The 17876-nt window shown below is 43.5% G+C and overlaps 1 long non-coding RNA gene across 1 annotated transcript in view; it reads left to right on the top strand.

The window, feature by feature from the left end:
• The window catches only part of LOC134484891 (uncharacterized), a 57133-nt gene that overhangs the window by 4570 nt on the left and 34687 nt on the right, over window positions 1-17876 (top strand). The gene's annotated exons all lie outside the window — the stretch shown is intronic.

Raw genomic sequence — 17876 nt, 5'->3', positions numbered from 1 at the left:
CTTATTCATTTAGTTTGTGTGCTTGTGTGTGGGTAGCGATACACTCATTGCATGGTGTGTGTGTATGTGTGTATGTGTGTGCATGTGTATGTGTATGTGTGTGTATGTGTGTGTATATGTGTATGTGTATGTATGTGTGTGCATTTATGTGTGTATGTATGTGTGTATGTGTACGTATTGTGTGTACATGTGTGTGTGCTTGTGTGTATGTGTGTGTGTTTGTGTGTATACAGTTATGTACACTGAAGGATTGTGGTATGCATGTACCAAAATCTAAAGAGACATTTCCTGAGAAAGTGATAGGGACAAGAAAATGTCAATCTCTCATCTACAGTGACTCACTCAGGCAGTGATAGGGAAGTCCTTACTCCAGCCTAGCTTTTAAATTGACCCCAGTGACCTTATGAATTCAAGACATACTTTCGGGTAGGCTTGCATTTTAGACATTTATTTTCTTATTTTATGTGTATGGTTGTTTTGCCTGCATGTATGTGTGCAGAGGTACAGACAGTTGTGAGTTTACAGGTAGGTTCTGGGAGTGAAACCTAGATCCTCTGAAAAAGTAAAAGTGCTCTTAACCAGAGAGCTGATTCTCCAGCCCTAGCCTTTACATTTTAACTTATTAAGATTGCATTCTGGTTTAAGCTGGCTGTTTCACTGTGTGCTTCTGTCTGCTCCCATGCAGTCTATGAACGTTTACTTTCTAATTTTTCACAGTCTTCTCTGTAGTTTGGAAGAGAGATGTGACCTTAATATTCCTCCTTAGTTATTCAAGATGCCTCCCCTAACTTGGGAACTCAGGAAGTTCTAAGGAATGCTTAGCCATGTGTGGAGATATTTTATATAAATATTAATTTTTATGTGTGTATGTATGTATGTATGTATGTATGTATGTATGTATGTATGTATGTATTTATGCTACATTGTGCATAGGTGCCTTTAGAGGCAAGAAGCCATTAGATGTCCTGCTGCTGGAGTTGCAGCCAATTATAAACCTCTTGACCCAGGTCCTGAAATCTGCACTCAGGTCTTCCAGAGAAGCAGAAGGACTTTTGAACACCCATCTCTCCAATCTCTGGACACCGTTTTTGGCATTACTCTGAGGGGGTGATAGGGTGGAGCTGCTCACAGTGTACAGAAAATTATTCAGAAAGGCTGTTGAACACTGTGTGACATTCTCCAATGTAGTCCATTATAAAAAAGCACCCTGCTCAGAACTCTGTGGTGTTGTCTTGGTCCATGTTACATTGCTGTTATGTTATGTTTGGGGATATGTTATTATCCCCAAGGCAGGATAATTTAAAAAGAGCAGACATTGATTTCTTACAGTTGTGAAGTTATGAAATCTGAGAGGGAGAGATCTCCAGCTGGCCTTGGCCATCTTGCTATGTCATCCCATGGGAGAAGGTAGGGGGTGACACAGTGCATGTGGCAGAGAAAGGACGTGAGAGCTTCTGGTAGAAGGAACCCATTCCCATGTCCCTTAGCCTTGACCTTAGTCCTGTCACGGCAGTTCTTGTGTTATAACCACCTCTCAACTGTCCCACCTCTTCACACTGCTACTCTGGTGCAGGGGTGGCAGGGAAGGGAATGCATTCAAACCGAGCGTACACACATGAACTTGGGGACACTTAAAGTAGGGCAAGCATAGGAGCTGAGAAACCTCCCCATGGAGGCAATAATTTTCATCCTTAATTGATCAAAATCTAATGCCAATTTGGTAACTTTACAAGTTTTTATTTAAATTCAACAAATCCTTCAAATCCTCAAGTTCCTCTGCACAATTTCAACTCACACGCTATCAACGTTCAAGACTCTTTATACATTAAAAAACCCTGCAAGACATTGCTGTTATTTTTGATACAGTCCGCTCCTCATTTAGATTTTTCCCAGAGTTCTGTATTCCTTCCTGCATCTCTGACCCTCCATCTGGAATCCTTTCCTTTCTGCCTGAACAGGCCCCTTTATCATTTCCTGTAGGAAAGATTTGTTTATGAGATGTTCTCTGCGGTTTTGTTTGTCCAAAAATGTCTCTACTGAACTTCATTTATGTCCTCCTGACATCTGGTGTGTTTCTGATGCTTCCATGTAGAAAAATGCTTGTCCCTTCACCCCGAGAGCGTCCCTCTACACAGCCACAGTGTAGAAGAAAAATGGATGTTCAATAATACTTAATATGGACTGCCTCTGTCTATACACTTTTTTATTATTTATTCTATGTCTATGTTTGTGCCTATGATGGGTATGTTCATGTGAATGAATGCAATGTCCATGGAGGCCACAAGAGGACATCAGATTACTCAGGGGCTGGAGTTACCACAAGGGTGCTAGAAACAGAACAGAGGACCTCGTGTTAGAGCAGCAAGGGCTTTGAACTTCTGAGCCTTCTCTCCAGCAGTCAACTCAAGTTTTTATTGTAACTGCCCGGCAAAATATGAAATTTGCCTTATAGTAAAATATAATGAAGCTCCATGTGTTGTCTAATATTCGTGTATCATCATCCAGATCCAGATCACAATTTTGGTACATCGTTTAAATCCCATTAAATGCATTTATACCCTCAATTGTCTAACATTTCTTGATGTCTAAAGAAGCATTAGGCATCTTTCTACCTTTTGAAGCTCCCCAGTAAATGATTGTTGTCTATAGTCAGTGTCTGAGTTGCTACTCTATTGATTTGGTAAGACCAAAGCAACTTATCAATGAAAAGTATTTAATTTGGGTCTCAGGGTTTCAGAGGGTTAGAGCCTGTCACCATCACAGCAGGAAACAGGCAGCCCTGGCATTGGAGCAGTAAAGCTGAGAACTTACACCCGATAAGCATGAGGGACAGGGACATAAGAGCTTTTGACACCTTAAAGCCCACTCCTGGTGGCCTACCTCTTTCAACAAGGCCACCTTCTCTAATCCTCCCTAAACAATTCTGCCAACCACGGACCAATGTTGATGCATATGAATCTATGGAGACGATCCTCACTCATACATTAGAGCCATCCTGTGTTACACACTTGTTACACAGTGAGTAACTTGTCACGCACACCCCAGAAAACAGCATAAGGGAGGAGAACAGCTTATTCTGCTTCGTGGCTTCTACCTGAGTTTGGTAACTCCATTGCTTCTCTCTGTGTTGAGGCTGAGCATCATGGAGGAAGGGCATGGTGGGCAGAGAAGAGCTCCTCCCCTTATGGTAGCCAGCAAGCAGAAAACAGAAGCAGAACACAGCAAACACCTTTTAAAGACAGGCTCCTAGAGGCGATCCACTCCCTGTCACCCCTGATGCATTGTTATCAAATGATGATCCCACTAGCAACCCCACTGATAGAAGAAACCTCACAGTCAGATCCCGTTGAAGATGTTGACGATGGTCACCTGAGGCTGGGGAGAGTAGCAGGAAGGGGTGAACAATATTGTTCTTGTGTTTTAAGAACAGCACTATTTACCCAGAGGAAAATCTCATATATTTTTTTCCAGATTATATCATCGTAAAGTAAAACACTTTGATCAGGAATGTTACTGCTGTGCTCATTGCCACACATACAAAGCACAGAATCTAACATGGTCTCTTGGCTCAGGAGTGACTACCTGTCCTCTTCAGCATGACCAGGACTCTATCAGAGTATTATTCCAGGATTCTTCCACTTCGGTGCTTTTTCATATCCACTGCTGCTTCTGTGGACTAGGACACGGGTATTTTCAATTTGTGTAATTCTTGTCCATACTAATCAGTGGTTGGCTATTTACTGAGAAAAAAACAAGACAACAAAACAACAACAATGACAACAACAACAACAACAAAATCTTAGTGCTATTTTGATGAGTTAAAAGCTGAAATATCTCCAGCATAAATAATGTTTTATCCTGTCTCTGATCCATTAGTTTTTTTGAAAGGATCCCTGACTTCCAATTTAAAAATAAAGATGTGGACTATATGTGTGATCCCCACTAAATGATTGCTATTGTTTCTAATTACTTGCTGTGAAGAGACACCATGACCAATGCAACTCTTATAAAGGAAAACATTGAATTGGGGATGGCTTACAGTTCCAGAGGTTCAGTCCATTATCGTCATGGTGAGAAGCATGGCAGCATGCAGGCAGACACAGTGCTGGAAAAGAAGGTGAGCATTCTACATCTTACTCCAAAGGTAACCAGGAGAGACAGTGTTCTACAGGCAACCAGTAGGAGGGTCTCTTTGGCCCTAGGAAAAGTCCAAAGCCCATCACCACAGTGATGTATTTCCTCCACACCAACTCCAACAAGGCCATACTCCTAATAGTGCCACTTCCTATGTGCCAAACATGTTCAAACCATCATGTTCCACTCCCTAGCCCCCACAGGTTTTTTTTCAAACATGTGAATTTATGTTGCCCATACATGGTGATAGCATAGTGAAAAATACATTTAGTTCAACTTCAAAAGCCCCCATAGTCTATAACAGCCTCAACAATGTCCAAAGTTCAAACTCTCTTCTGAGATTCATGCAATCTTCTAACTATAATCCCCTACAAAATCAAAATTAAAAAATAGATCACATAATTGCAACATCACAGGATATATATTACTATTCCCAAATGTCATAGGAAATACTGGACCAAAGCGAGACCAAAATATAGCTGGGCAAACTCTGCATCTCTATGTCTGATGTCCAGCTCCTTTTAGCTTTGTTGACTGTAACATAGTTTTGTCTCTTAGGCTGGTTCTACTCTATTAGCAGCTTTCCTCAGTAGGTATTCCACAGTTCTGGCATCCTGAACATCGTGAGGTCTTCAAGGCAACTTCAGCTTCACAGATCTTGTTCCAATGTCTGGGATCCACATGTGATCTTTTGGGCTCCTCTAAAGGGTTTAGATCACATCTCCAGCTTTGCCTTCTGTAGAACTCTAGGCTCCAGTTGACTCCATTCTACTGCTGCTGCTATTCTTGGTGGTCATCCCATGGTATAGGCATCTCCAATATGTTGGGTTCTTTTGCTACAACTAGGCTTCACCAATAGCCTCTCATAGGCCCTCTTCATGGTGCCAAGTTTCAACTTCTTTGCATGACTCCTTCAGTCCTGGACCATAGACTGCAACTGAGGCTGCACCTTCACCATGGCCATTCCTGACCTTTCACAGTGCTGAGCCTCAGCTGCTCTCCATGACCCCTTCATGCCTTCAAAACCAGTACTACCTGGGTGACTCTTACACATTACCAAGTACAGCTGCAGCATGAGGTCCTTGGCTCTCTCTACAGCATAACTTCTTTGTGTTTTCAGAAAACACTATCCAGAGGATTTAACTTCAGTAATGAAGACAGTCTATTATGGGCAGCAAGGAGGAGGGTCTTTTGGGCCCTGGGTAGAGCTTACATAAAGTACCTCAAAGCCTACCCCAACAGTGACTCACTTTCTCCAACAAGGCCACACCTATTCCAACAAGGCCACACCTATTCCAACAAGGCCACACCTATTCCAACAAGGCCACACCTATTCCAACAAGGCCACACCTCCTAATAGTGCTACTTCCCATGGGCCAAGAATATTCAAATCACCACACTTTCAGTGAAAGAAATTAGGGAATACATTTCCTTTACAATCTTGTGATGATAATGATAGCTTCCAATTCAATAGTCTCGAATTCACTTTCCCATCCTATAATGAAGAAGGTACAAGATGGCGGTGACATTTTTACACATGTTCCTTCTTCTGTAGCAAACAGAATATTTTCAGATCTACTCACATCATCACTGTGAACAAACCTTCTAAAATGAAAGTCAGGGCTATTGTTCAAGTTTTTGTTTGAACTTGAGTTCTGTTCTCAGTGTTTCTTTTCCCAGTAGTAACAGTAGAAATGCAAAGTGCAGTTAGTTTAATTAACATGCTTCTATGTACATATTTCCACATTTATAAAAGTAATTTATTTTCTTTTTATTCATATGTGCCTGAGTTTGCATGAGTATGGTGTGTGTGTGTGTATTTGTGTGTGTGTGTGTGTGTATTTGTGTGTGTGTGTGTGTGTGTGTGTGTGTGTGTGTGTGTGTGTGTAGAGTTCATGGAAGTCAGAAGAGGATATTGGATACCCTGGATCTGGAATTATAGAAGTTTGTGATATGCTTTGAGTACAGGTTGCCAAACTCAGAGCCTCTGGAAGAGCAACAGTAAGTGCTCTTAATCGATGAGCCATTTTATATATCATTTTATTTTCATATACATTTGACAGGTTTCTAATATATACTAAAGATTGACTGACATGTCTACCATGATTACCAGATTACTGGCCATTCCAGCCAGTAGTGGTGGCACATACCTTTAATCCCAGCACTCAGAAGGCAGAGCCTGATGGATCTCTGAGTTTGAGGCCAGTCAGTCTACAGAGCATGTTCCAGGACATCCAGGGTTACAGAGAGAAACTCTGTCTTGAAAAACCAACCCAACCCAACCAGCCAAACAACAGATTATTGGACTTTCCATCGGGAGACAGCTACTCTTGGACTAGCTGGACCACAGCCTTTAAGCCACTCTAGTAAATCTAATAAATCTATATTATACATGAGATGATGATTCTATCAATTCTGCTCCTTTAGACAATCCTGATACAGACTATGCTACCAAAAGTAGTTCTAGAGCAACAGAAGTGTGAGGATGAATTTTTTAAGTACAGACTATATAATTTGGTGACATCTACAGTTACTGAAGCCTTTCCTAGAAGCATGGAGATCACTAGAAACCTACACTGTGAAGAATTTAACAAACTTATCTAGACAAATGCATTTGATTATCCCGAGTTTCACCTAAAATTATCCACCTCTTATGAGAGGCAAGGAATTTATGACTCTATACATAAAACTTTTGACACTTTGTGGAAAAATAAGGTGAATAATGGTGCTGGTTGGTTGCTCCCAGCATCTAGCATTAGATAAATTGACCAAGGAAATGAGTGAGCTCCACTGTGGCAGAAACACCCTGCTGTGGACAGTAAATAGAAAGGAAGGAATGGAGGAAGTAGGAGTGGCTAGGAGAGGAAGTAGTGGTTATAGATGAGGAGGTCCAAGGAAGTGGCAGGCCATGAATGGAGTCTGCAATACTGAGTCCTTGAAGCCAGGAAGCACCTTCAGAAGTGCTGTCAGAGGGATCATGGATCACCTTGGCCCTCATCAGCCTGCCTCTACTGAAATAGAGGTGATTGTGGCTGCTCCTGAAATCCCCTTCTGGGGACCCTAAGCACTTACTTGAACCTCAAAAAAGATGTTGAAACAGATATGGACATTTGTATGCAGTTGTCACGTGATCGTCTATAGTGGCTAGAATTCTTGAAAGGAACATAACTGATAGAATGATCACACCCCTTCCCCCCCACAACACGCACACACACACATAATATATAATTAATTTATTAGGGTTGGTATATAGACTGATCTGGGTAGTCCAACATTGTCTGTCTCCTGACAGAAAAGGTCAAGAATCTAGTAGTTGTTTAGTCCATGAGCCTGGATGTCTCATCAGTCCCAATCTAGTACCAAAGTGTCTGGGAATTACCAGACATCGGCTGCTTGCTCTTCAGTCTAGTCGACACTGAAATCCCCAAAACTTCCTTGAAGGCATCTTTTGATGTTGCCGTGTCCCTGTAATTAAAGTCAATCCAGGAAGGATGTTAAAGGGCCTAGACCCCTGAGCTGACCCAAAGAACAAAAGCATATCCAGAAACAAGGATGAGTGTTGAGTGGCACCTGGGCATCTTATTTATGTCCACATGGACTCCCTTTGTCCAGAAGAGAACCCTGAGAGTATGGCAGACTATAAACTCTGTAATAGTTATTTATCTCATACTTGGCCATGTGGCAAAATGGCCAAGAGAGGCTTAAAGGAGTTGTTCTTTTTGTTTTGCTTTGTTTTGTTTTCATCTTGGCTCACAGTTTTCTGAGATCTCAGTCCTTCATTGTGATGAAGATGTGATTCTGGAAGGGCAGCTGCCTACATCGTACTGACACAAGTGTGAAACATCTGGTCACATCATGGCAGCTAATTAGGAAGCAGATCATAGACTTACAGCACCTGCTTCCAGGGACCTACTTCCACCAGCCAGTGTCCATTTCTCAAAAGCCCAAAGCCTTTCACAACATCACTACCCCAATAGAGACAAAACATTTCAATTGAGCCTGTAAGAGGCCTCCCAGATCTGATTCACAGCTGCTATCAGGACAGGTCAGATTGTTAGCACATGGACAAACTAAGTATGTTTGCCAAGTGAAATTTATGGCACCGACCTCACTCTGCCTGTACATTACCAAGACTTTCAAACACTTTCTCCTTCTTTCCTTCCTTCCTTCCTTCCTTCCTTCCTTCCTTCCTTCCTTCCTTCCTTCCTTCCTTCCCTCTTTAAAGAGCTGGCAGCCCCTCATCCATTGTCTTCAGTTGCTTTTCTTTGGGGTGGGCAGCCCCTCTCTGACCTCCTCAGACCCTCCAGTCTCCTGAGGGGGTGAAACTGGATCTTTTGTTGCCTCATTCCGAGCAGTGGAGAACTGAAGCCTTCTCACCATTTATGAAAAAAATGTAAATGGCGACAAAAGCTATTTTTATAATGTTTTTATCTATTCTGTGGCTGACATCAATAACACATAACAGTTCCATTGACATTGTATCACATCCAATGGGCCCAGTGACCTGATTCAATGTCAGGAGACGAGTCTCGTACATCATCTCTGTGGCTGAATTGCAGCAGATCCATTAGCGACTCTCTCACCCCAGCAAGGCTCCAGAACCAATGCTAAGTCCATTTCAAAGTCTGTCTCCTTCCTGGCCTTCCATTTTCATAACTCTCTTCTCTCTGACCATGGGGGTGCTCAGGCTTTACTCTGGGCTTTTAAATCACCAAGTCCATGGAGTCAACACGGGGTTGACAGTTCTTGAAGGTTAAGACAAGTCTGTGAACATGGAGCTGAGTATGCTCTATAGTAAAAACTCAGGTCATAAACGTGTGGGAAAGTTTGGAAGAGGAAAGGCTAGAATGGGGCACTTGGCTCAGCTGCAGCGCATGGCAAATGTTCCTGATCGGTGTGAGGGAGCTATGTCTCGAAGCATTGACACCAGTCTATCAGCCACAGCTCAGAGGCTTCCTTGACAGGGGAAAGTTGATGTGACAGTAGCTAGTACCACTGGGATTGGGGTCAGGAGGAAAGCAATACAAAGATGTTAGAACACTTTGCAGAATGAAGAGCGACTATGGGCAAGCTCTCCGCTGTAGATTTGGTGCCAGGATCTGCAAGCTGGGAGCCACATGTAGTAGAAGAGAAAAGACACACAAGGCTACACACTCCGCCAGCCAGGACCGCTTCATCTCCTCAGCTCTGTACAATAGGAATAAACATTAACTTTGCAGCTTTACACGGGTTTAAGGGACCCTTTGCTAATATTGCAATATATCTGTCATTTGTCTCACTAGTAAGCCTGTTTAGTAGTCAAAACTGTAGAAAATTGAATATACACTTACTGTATGAAAATGATATGCTTGGTTAGTGATAGTTTAGAAAAAATAAGTACATCTATCATAGAGGAGCAGGTTGTCAGGTCTTTATATGTAAGAAAAATATTGAACACAAATGTGATAAATGTTGGGTTCCGTTTACAAAAGTTGCTGGGCAGAGTTGGCTTATAGTAAGTTCTTCTAAGCAAGGAGGAAGGGGAAGGGAAAGAGAGACAATAGGAAGAAGAAAACAAGAGAAAAGGAAGTGGAGAATTGAGAGAAGGTGGGTAGAGAGGAGATGGATGGGCGGGTAGACGTCAATAAACAGTCAGAAAGAACACCAAGATGCTTCTACTCCAACTCTGCAGTCACAACCAACTACATACAGCTCTCTTTCTCTCTCTGCTGCTTGGAATGGCTCTGTGGGAAAAGGGATTGCCATGCCAAAGATAGGATCTGAGTTCTAATTCTGACACTACCCATAAAAAGTAGAGAGCATCTGCAATCCCGGTACCTCTATGGTCACATGCAGTTTAAGGGAGGAAACCTCCTTTGCTTCAGAAATAAGGGACGTCCTCTGCCTGAAATTAATCCTCCACTGTGTGGAAGGGAAATGCATAACCAGAATTTGTTTTCCTGGTCACTAGGACAGGCAACTGAAAAAGCTCTCACCGTAGCCTTGAGTTGGGAATTAGGTAACTCAAGCTAAGTAGCTTGAGTCAGTGATGGCGCTGAGGACTCCAGCCACAGAGTTATTTTAAAAATGTCTCAGATGGAAAGGAAACATATTTAAAAACTGCTGAGTGCTCAGATGGGGCCATGGGGCCCTGGGGTATATGGTGTCGAAGGTCAGAGCCTGCAGTGCATGGGTGTGGAAGGAAAGAGACTTGGGTGCATGGATATAAAAAGCAGAACCTGCTACAGCAACCAGCTTCCTTTGCTGGCCCTGGGACTGAGAAAATGCCTGTCAGCTCTAAGGTCGGGAAAACTGTAAATGTGGTAGGAGACGTCACTCTCAGTAGAGAAGGTGTATAGCTGGGTGTTGAGCACTGAGCTAGAAAGGACCCCAAGGTCAAATGTGTCTATACACATTTATTCGAAGCACAGAAATAAAGTATTTGAGGAGAATGGTCAAGTAAAGCTGGGGAAGGTTTGTGGGGCAGTCTCTTATCCTGTGAGCAACAACTGAAATCAAGTTTAAACTGCTCCCTCTGGGATTTCATGAATAAGGAGCATGAGGGTGTCTGAGGTTGGTAGAAGGAAGGGGTTTAGGTGCTCTTCAAAAGATCAGCCATGGATGAGCAGGATTGGTTGACGGGAAAGGGGCAATTCTGCTTTCAGCTAACCCCCCTTCCTCATCCACAGAGGACCTTGTCCCCTGGCTGGCAACCCTGTGTGAGGAAATCCCCTAGAGCAAGCTGAGGTGCCAGGGCATAGGACAGGGCTGGAGGAGCACAGGCAGCCAAGGACAGCCTGGAGGGGTCCCCAAGTTTGCAGAAAAGAGCAACTCTGACCTCAAACCATTCATATTTAGATGGTGAATAAAGTTTTGTTCTTTTGATTTTCCCAACACCTACTCCCTCTATTAGAGCAATTTTGTTCCTAACCATAGCAAGAAATACCTAAGTCTTGTCTTCCCAGGGCAGCCACGGAGCTCCCCATAGGACAGTAATTTATGGCTAGAAGAGGTCTTCTTCTCCAGACCACAGCAGCCCCGTAGGCTCCCTGCCAAATGGCCTCAAGCCCACTCTTCCAGATCTCCGCTGACCTCCTCCTTGGATCCAACCTCCCAAATGCAGACCACACACTCTGGCTTGGAGTCAGGGCCAAGGGTCTACAGTTTGCAACTGGAGTGGACAGAGTTTGGACATGCAGCCTGGTGTCCATATGTGTGAGGAAAAGGGAGGGTCCTTACAATGATTAGCATAGGGGGAAAGAGATTGAGCAGGGCGCTGTGAGGGACTGGTCTGGCACATTCTCCATGTGTGGCCAAAGCATCGAAGTCTTTGGGGAATTCTAAACTCAAGTCTGACTTTACAGCTTGTCCTGAATCTGTTGTCTATACAAGCGGACATTGCTTATTTTATGTAGTGGCTTCTAGCTTGACTGTTATATTAGAAATGCCTGGGTCTATAGGCTGGGGCTGCAGCAGTAACCCTGAAACAACATCCTCTCCCTTACAATGTGCAGTTGGTGGGACAGGGAATCCGCCGTCATCCTCCCATAGGAGCAATGAGGACCCTTGAGCTCACATCTGCAAGCGTATTCTTTTCTTTCTAAGTCAACAGTCGGGTCGTGTGGCCTGAAGACAAGCAATTGTACTCTTTCTTCTTAAACTTCAGAGCAGATGGAGGCATGCGGGCTGGAACTGTTGGAAGTGAAGCTCATGCTAGCGAGACTGGACTACTTAGCCTTGTTCTCCAGATACCCTGATCCATAGTTCTATAAGCTTCTTGGTAGCTTCTTCTGTCTGGCAATTTGCTAGCAGGTCTTTGCTTCCCATTGAGAAACCTGGGTCTGTCCGACATTGACATCAAGAAATGCATCCAATTCTGGTACCCAGGAGTCCAAGCTGCAGAGGCTTTGAAAGCTGCTTAGTTTTCTTCAAATAAAAAGTCCAAGTGCATCAGTGGGGGTCTCCTCAGCTACTGGTGCCCAAGCCATAAGAGACAGGAGAAAGGAGAACAATGAAGATGTGAGGCATTGGGCCCAGGGGAAGCAGATGTTCCTGGAACTTGAGGGTGGGGCTCTGGATGCTGTCCTTATGCCAAAGGCAACTCTATATTCTACGATGTTTAATGGGTCCAGGATGACCCTAAGCAGTCTGACTCACAGACAAGAAACTTCCAACTCAGAGGAACTGCTTTGGGGTTGGTTGTGTTGCTATGAGCCAAATACCTGATGCAAATAACTTCCAGGAGGAAATATTTGTCTTAACCTACAGTACCAGAGGCTGTAGAATATCATCATGGTGGCAATTGTAGAGGGGAGAACAAATGAATCGCCTCAAGTTAGATGGAAAGCAGAGAGGGAGGAAGAGGGAAAGGTGAAAGCAGGGGAGAGAGTAGCGTTTCTGAATGAGAATGTTCCTCCTAGGCTCAGATATTTGAACACTTGGTTCCCGGTTGGTGTTAGGGGAAGTTGAGGAGGTGAGACCTTGCTAAAAAAAAAAAAGTAACTGGAGCTAGGCTTGCTCCACTTCCCCTTTTCTGTTTCTGTCTCATGTGTGTGGCTAAGGGTGTGAGTCCTCAGCTTCCTGCCCTCGTTGACACTTGCTGCCATGTTTCCTTGTCACAACGGACTCTTAATTCTCTTGAACCAAAAGCTAGAAATAAAGTCTTATTTCCTTGAGTTCCTGTGCCTATGATGTTTTTCACAACAATAGTGCACGCACGCACGTACACACACACACACACACACACACACAGAGAGAGAGAGAGAGAGAGAGAGAGAGAGAGAGAGTTTGTAAGAGAGTTGGGGCAGGTGGGGCTGAAAGAAAGGGGCCAAAGATACATCTTCAAAGATGACTTCACCTCCTCCAGTGACCTATTTCTTTGACCTTGGGCTTACCTGGAGATTTTTCCACAATTTTCTGAAAGAATATCACCATCTCAGGACCAACAATCCAACACATGAGTCTGTGGGGACCTGGCAAAATGAAACCCTAATAGTGCTTCAAGCTCAGATTGGTGGCACTGGACTGTCCCGTAGCTCTCTGAGTGCTTGAAGGTGGCAGTGAATTAACGTCTACTCTCAAAGAGCTCAGAGGCCATTCACTGCTTTCCAGGCCTTCCTAAGGGCTGCCCCACTCCTTGCTTTCTAGAAAGTCTTTGGATGTTGTAGAGATGGCTCAGGGGTTGAGAGCACTTGTTGCTCTGGACGGGGACCAGAGTTCAGTGCCAAGTGCCCATGCTGTGCAGCTTACGAACGTCTCTAACTCCAGCTCCAGAGGATCTGACATCTCTTTTTGGTCTTCTCAAGCACCATCACACACACACACACACACACACACACATACACACACACACACGAAGTTATAATAAACTTTAAGGGAAAAAAGACTGTTTATGTCAGCCAGCACCCCATAGTCTACTATTTATAAAACACATTTTAAAAATTCAGATAAAAAAAAAAAAGACATCACATTTCTCAGAACCTGAAGAACTTCCACCCTTAGCTGCTTCCCTTGCCGACTGCAACCGCAGTGTGGCCCAAGGTTGGCTCAGTTTAATTCGACTTGTCAGAACTAGATTCTGGCTAAAGTATCTTCCAAGCTGAGGGCAGACTAAGCCTCCAGAGGAAAGACACGGGACTGGATTGTGAAGTTGTGGTGCTCCAGTTGCTTTTCTGGCTTCTCCGAGTTGGAAGGTTCTGGAACGGGCAATGGTGGGGACACTGGGGGCTTTGTGAGTTTGCTCTGTCAGTCATTGCCCCCTCTGCGTATGATGGAGGGCGCCAGACAGTGAGATGTGTTTTGCTGCAGGCAGCAACTGATGCGATGTAGTTACTGTACATTAAAATAGATGGAGTCTGGATGTGGAAGCAGAGCAGCCCTAGCTGAGAAGGGAGACATCACCTCACACAGCCTGGGTGTGTGCCTGGAAGCAGATGCCAGTCTCAGAATGTGGCACTTGCGCCAAAAAAGTATAAATAAACACCTCACTGCAGGGAGAAAGGAGTCTTTAAGGGGCAGAGGAGGATAGAGACAAACCAGAAACTATGATCAGAGGAACCTTCTTCCAGTGGGACAAATTGGGATTATCTTTAAAAAAAAACCAAACCAAAGCCATGCCAGTTCTTTTGGAAAAGGTTAGAGGTTGGTGGGATGGACAAGGGGCGGGGTGAAAGGAGAGAAGCAAGTGTTCTAAGGCTTGAGTTAGCAACTTGTGGCAGGCGGGATCAAAGAGGTGGATTCTCCATGTGGGAAAATCCTAGCAGAGGGTAAGGCCAGGGATCTTGGGGGCTTTGAAAACTGAGATGCATATGGCTTTAACGTAGATGCTGGGGAATGGCTGGTTGTTGAGAAGGTCCAGCTTCAGTGGAGGAAGCTGTACTAGAAAAAAGGAAGGGAGCCTCCCATGTGCTCTCTGGTGGACTTGGGGAAACACAGAGAAGGCCATGCTGAGATAGCAGGGCATGTGTAAATGGAGAGGAGACAGAGCGACCACTCTGGAGCTAATAAACACCTACTTAGGGTAATTTGCAGACTCCTCTACCTACACACACACATACACACACACACACACACACTCTCTCTCTCTCTCTCCCACATACATACTCATGCACACTCACATATACATATTTGCACACACAGACAACATACACACTTGGACATACACACATACTAACACATACACTCATATACTCATATATGCACACACACAAATACACACTTGCACACATATACTCACACACACATACACACACTTGTGCACATACATACACATTCACATATACATATGCACACACAGACACAGGCACATATACAGACACTTGCACCACAGACACACACAGGCACGAAAACCTCCATGAATATGCATATGCCTACACACTCTCTCAAGGAAGGAAAAACACAAATGTAGAAGAAAGGAAATAAGGCCAGCAGACATTAATGTGATTAGCTGGAAGGAATTTACCCCCAATAGCAGTCTGTTTAGAGGTATGAAGAGAAACAAGAAAAACAGCAATAATAATATTGCCTGACTTTTGTCTTTGACAGATCAATAGAAGGAAAAAAATGATATAATGTGAAATAGTATTTTATCTCTCTCACACACACACACACACACAAAAAAAACAGTTCCATAACATCCATGTAAAATATATTATAGGTTGATTTATGTGAGTCCGCAAAAAATACCAACAAAACTCATAAAATACCCAGAAATGTATCTTTCATACCTAACCAAAATATAAAGGAATAATGACAAATAGTTTTTTTTAAAAGCAATAACTATTAGTAAGCTAAGCGACACTCGGTATCTGTCAAGTGGAAATTCAAATTTTAATTGTATAGTTATATAAAAATATCATGTAAAGCTATTAAATCTCAGGAACAGTTTCTCTCACTGAGAAGTTTACAGTATTATGTGTTTTATGGTGTAAGAGGACTTTAGAAAGTTTGTATTAACTCAAAGGCTTAGAGACACAAGTACAGAATAGCACTCAGGTACAGTGGCATGGGACTTATGGAGCTGAGGCAGGAAACAAAGAGTTTAAGGCTAGCCTGGGCTACATTGTGAAACTCTACCTCAAAACAATGAAAGAACAAGGCTTATTTATCATCATCATCATCACCATCACCATCACCATCACCATCACCATCATCACCATCATCAACAACGAAACACTTACATTTGTTGATTACGATTTTCCCCAGAATGGTTTCAGGATAGTTTTGCCCTAGATGCCCCTGGAGTAGTGATGTGAGAAGACAGAGGGCAGAGACAGTAATTGGATTAATTGGGTCTGAAACTTGTATCCCTCTCTGGGTTCAAGCGGGCCATTTCTTCCGCCAACTGAGAAGCCTTCAGTTCTGATTGTAAATAAGACATTAATGAAAGTATCAAAGACAACACTGAGACTGCATAAAAAATGAGCAGTTCACACCTTTTTTTCAAAGTTAACTTTGTTTCAGCTTAAAAACCTGATAAATGTTTTCAATTAACAGTTACAGAAAAAGAAAATTATATTGCAAATTCATGCAAAAATCTTCCCTTAAAAAAAAATCACTTGCCTAATTGCACAAATCAATTTTTCAGACTGAGAAATCGACTCCGAAATAGAACATACAGATATTACTTAAATTGTCCGTAGGTAGGGTCAGGTCTGCAGGGTCATCTGCCCTGCTTCTGCTTCATGAGAATAAAAGGAAGCAAGGGTTATCGAAACCCAGTCTTGGAGGAGCCCATGCTGCTACATAAAGAACTCAGTCTGGTGCATGGGATGTGTGAGCACAAAGGAGGTACCTCAGACTTAGGACTTCCTCCTCTCTTGCAAATGAATAAGGAACTTTTTCATTAGGGAGATGCAGACCTTCTGACCTCTGAGAGCACCAGGCATGTACACATACATACATGCAAAAAAACAAACCCAACACATAAAATAAAATAAATAAATCTAACAAAAGAGCACCCAAGCAATGATTAGTAAACATGTGACTCCTGTGTTCGAATCTGACATTTGGATGTCTACTTGATAGATACTGAGGGTACCATAGTCCAAGTCCATAGCTGTCCTTGCCTTCATCACCACCACCATCACCACCACCACCACCACCACCACCACCACCACCATCACCACCATCACCACCATCATCATTATCCCCATTGTCATTGTTGTCATCCTGGTGTGTGGATCTTGATGTGAGACTGCAAGGCCTGGATGCTAAATCGTCCTGGCTTTAGTGGCTATTTGACTTTGAAAGATTGTCTCTGTCCTTTAGACCCCATATTACATATGTGTGGTTAAGTAGGTGTGTTTAGCACCGGATTCTCTTCTCAGCACTACATACTCCATGTGCTTGCCCTATTCTCATGGTCCATGATGCCTTCCAGGCTTTGGGGCACAGACAGGGCACACCTGACTCCTGATCTCAGAAAGGCAGAGAGAGAAGGACCTTGAATTTGAGGACCTACCTCCAAAAGCAAAACCAAAGAGTATGCGAATCAATCGAAGACAACACAAGGACACACAGAGGCTGCCTGGCCAACTGGTTAATGCTGGCTGACTTTGTTGGTGGAAAGGTAAGGAAAGGATAGGGAAAGAGAGAAAGGCAGTGGTGTAAGTGTCTGCGCAGAGATTCGAGCTTTCTCTACCTGTCCCATCCAGGTGAAGTGGCAGGTGGAGAGTCTGAGGTTTGGACATCATACCCTGTCAAGCACATGCCTGCCGCTCATTGTCTGCCCCAAGCTCTTTAGATTCCTGTTTCTCCTTAAAGAACTGGAGACACTCTGGCTTTGCCTTGGTGGCTGGATGGCAGGTCAATTTGTTGGCTCTGGGCAGTAATGCTCACAAGAATACATCACCAACATTATTCGTTACAAACTTATGAGGCCAGGACATGGGTTCCTTCAGGGATTACTATTCTCCTCACATGGAGCTAAGCAAAAGTCAGAGACCTCCCTACACAATGCAAAAAGCCTCAAGGAATTCAAGAGAAGGGAAAAGGAGCCCTTTGATCTTCATTCAGGTTCAAGAACAGATTTGCAGCAATGCATAGAGAAAACCGTGGCCGGAGTCCCCAGCACCCATATCGATGTGTCTTCAGGATGCATTGAATCATATGCTGGGTAAAGGTTTTCTGTGCCAACTTCTGTTCCCAATGCACTAGCCCCTTGAAGTTCATTAACCCACCATGTACAGTTGAAAATCCATCAGAAAGCTGAATGTAAGACATTACAATTTCAAAGTACCAAAGGAGAATGTAAGAGAAACATT

The sequence above is a fragment of the Rattus norvegicus genome, chromosome 1 (genome assembly GCF_021556685.1).
Source record: "Rattus norvegicus strain SHRSP/BbbUtx chromosome 1, alternate assembly SHRSP_T2T, whole genome shotgun sequence".
Lineage (NCBI taxonomy): Eukaryota > Metazoa > Chordata > Mammalia > Rodentia > Muridae > Rattus > Rattus norvegicus.
This window is presented reverse-complemented; position numbering and strand designations above follow the sequence as displayed.